Source organism: Macrobrachium nipponense, chromosome 3 (genome assembly GCF_015104395.2).
Source record: "Macrobrachium nipponense isolate FS-2020 chromosome 3, ASM1510439v2, whole genome shotgun sequence".
Lineage (NCBI taxonomy): Eukaryota > Metazoa > Arthropoda > Malacostraca > Decapoda > Palaemonidae > Macrobrachium > Macrobrachium nipponense.
This window is the reverse complement of record NC_087202.1, coordinates 94845711-94849290: the sequence shown is the minus strand read 5'-3', so window position 1 is coordinate 94849290 and position 3580 is coordinate 94845711.

Sequence of the window (3580 nt, the reverse complement as noted above, 5' to 3'; positions counted from 1 at the left end):
TGTGAAAAGCATTTTTTAAAGTTATACTATTAACGAGAGCAAAATGTCCCTTTTCATTCATATCCCACGCATCAGATACAGAATAATAAGCTGAGTTTTAATTTATATGTTTTGAAAATTAATGAAAAAGAAAGACCAAGAAGCACGTCAAAATTTATTTTAAAGATGAGAAATGTGAAACATTATCTTAAGTAGTTTAAAAAAATATTGCTAACATCTTCATGTATTTAAAATGGCTAACACTAACTCGTGAAATTAAAATCATCTTAAACATCTTTTAAAAAAACTATATTTATTGGCAAAATACGTCTTACGACATTCCTCTTTTTCTGAAAAATAAATCTTCTTGAACTTTTGATATGAAAGATTCTGTTCGTACACTTATTGTCGAAAGTGCTGTAATCCATAATAATGAAATGAGCATTTGAAATATATATAGACCACCTGCATTATAGACTTAAACATGAAATAATGCAAAGCACTTTGCAGCATCATTAATCATAGTAATACTGATTATGTATGAGAAAAAATTGGTTAAAACTTTATAAAGTAATATATATATAACTTGAAGATAGAGAGATATGCGTAAATATATAGAGAATCATTATGTACGTCCGAATCTGAATTAACAGACCAGTAAATGTTGTTAATGAAATGCAAAACAAAGGTTTCATTGATTGATTAACCAATATTCACCATAGAATAAACTAAATTATCTACAGTTAGGAACCTAAAAATTTTTCATAAAGCTTTCTGTAACTAAAGAGAAAATGGTTCTGAAGTCACATGCTTTAGGATTTTGTTCCACTACTGCTGGAGAACTGTTCCCCACTCTGGATGATCGGGACCCTCGCAGGATCTGTCTTTTACCAAACCTTCTCTAAAAGGAGATGGTCTTTCCTAGCAATGGCAGTCATTTTGTAGAAGAATTACTAACCTCTTTGTCAACGATAACATTTCCACCTTAAGTACATATATACCCGTGTCTCTTGCATAACACTATTGTTGGTGTCGTCCAATCAATTTTCGGAGAATTGTGAGACATTTCTAAAAAGGCCACGGAACCTTTTCTCGTTTGATTCGTTATTGTCTGTCCCTCGATTTACCGTACATTCATTATGTATTATCTGTTTGCTTCTCTTTTCCCTTGCGGTGTTTTTATTCAGTGGCTAATGCATCCGGCGAAAGCTTTGTTTATTTATAAGTTAAACGTCGTTTTAAGATTCATCCATAAGAATTTTATCACATTTCAAGAAAAGTATAGACCTGCTTTGTAAAAGCTTAATATACTTTGAAAATGTTTATCATTTTAGTCTATCGCTGAATCAGCAGATATTATCCCTATTATTTTTCTTACATAGCTAGAGTTATTCAAATTATCTTGATCATTTAAAATTGCAGTACCCATATAGCTTATTTCTGAAAATTAGTAAGGATGCTGCTTTTACATATAAAGGCATTGAAGTTCTGAGGGAGATGGACCAAAGTAACATCCTCATAATTCAACAATTTCAAAACCTAATCACAGTATTTTTTCCCCCTTTTGTGAGCATAGTTATCCACGTGAGTAAATAATGCCAATTCCTATTCGAGGCATTCTGCGTCACCATCATAACAATCATACATCAAAGTTGTTGGGATCTTTCCTATTAGAGCACACGCCATAGTGTTTTAGTTCCTAACCCTCCCATTTTGGAAATTTGCATTTGTTCAGCACATCTAAAACCAAGGTAAACGCACTTAATGATGTTTCTACCATTCTAATCCCTCATACCGTCTTGTTTTCTATCGACGAATCATTCAAAATATATCTCAACTTTCATATTTTTAAAGCGTTATTATCTCTTGGAATAATCTGTTGTTGTAGCTCTTGATATCTCTGGAGTAGCTCATGAAAGCTAAAGTAGATTCATATCAACTGTGTAATTGATGTCTAAGCTAGTCCCTTACGACGCTCCTGATTGGCTGTTGATAAGCCAATGACAGGGCTGGAAACTCAGTCTCCCTCGAGAGTTCACATAGGTATTATCTATGTTCCACCTCTCCTGAGGTGTACGTCTTTCAGGAGAGGTGGATGATACATCTCGAGAGAGACTGAGTTTCCAGCCCTGTGATTGGCTTATCAACAGCCAATCAGGAGCGTCGTAAGGGACTGGCCTAGACATCAAATGCACGCTTGATGTGAATCTACTATAGTCAGTCTTATTGTTTAATGGATTTGCTTTGTGATATTTTTGTTCTACATTGCTGGATGTCTGTTGTGCTGATGGAACTATGTTCCTTTATCTTCCCTTCAGAGTTTTTGGTAATGGATATCTTTTCTCAGAAATGGTTTTCCTTCTCTTCATCAACGATTATGTCATGTGTTTGAATTGGCCTATAGATGCATTTTGTTGACAATTCCATCCGTCCTTCACCTTTCACCTTCCAGCTATTCATTTTCGTTCCAGTTCATTCTAGGGTTGTTACCCTTCTGCTTTTGGAAATATCATAACAAAGTCACGCTCAGCACCGCTTACACAGTTTCAATAGTACTTATTTCTTGTGAAACAGATCCATTTTCCGTTATGATTGACAAGAATAGGGCTGAACCTTTCATGTCTATTAGTATTTTATCAATTGGAACTGGGACGTACTGCCAAACTACTATATACAGAATCAAGGGAGTTGAATTTAGATAGCGCATTTTTTATTATTATTATTATTATTAAAGACTTACAACTTCGAGATACATAGGAGTACATTTACATAGTGAAAATTGTACATAAACAAAGGGAAAATTATTTACAATTAGAAACTTATATAAACTATTACTTTTTCAGAAAAAAAAATATAATTAATATAATTAAAATAATGTTCTGATCTTTCAAAAAAACTAATTTTTATAAAAAGGAACCGTAATTATTCTTTATTCTATTGTCATGTATTAGATATAAATCTCTCCTGTAATTATTGATATTATTAATAACTAACCTTATGATATCATTTGCAACCATATTCAAATCATTTCTAGTACACCTTCGTGTATATATAAGAACACAATAAAAATATACACATATTCCTCCTGCAATTGTCTTTGGTATCGAAGTCAAAATATAAAAATGTCATAATGTTCTCCGGCTCAAAATTACAAATGTTTTTAAGTACACTTCTCAGCCATTTGAAAACTGGTTCACTTCTTTTACAAAAATAAAAAAGGTGAATAGCACTTTCCTCTATATTACATATTTCACATAAGGAATTGCTGGATAAATTTAAAATGTGAAGACGTTTTTTCACATGTAGTTCATTATGAAGATGCTTAAAGATAAAATCCTTTCCCACGAAACGGTCAATATCACAAAAATTCTTCCATATTACTTTCCAATCAAATAAAGGATATTTATATTCTACAGAGATGTCATGTTTCTTTAAAATACTTCGGTAAACACTTATTAGATAACATTGGAAAATTATGAACCTCCTTTAATTTCACAACGGAGCCAATAGTATAACTGTAATATGGGGTGGGATAGCAAAATATTTGTGGAGCTTTAAAGTCTAGGTCAAGGAACTTACACAACCTAAAATAACAATAATG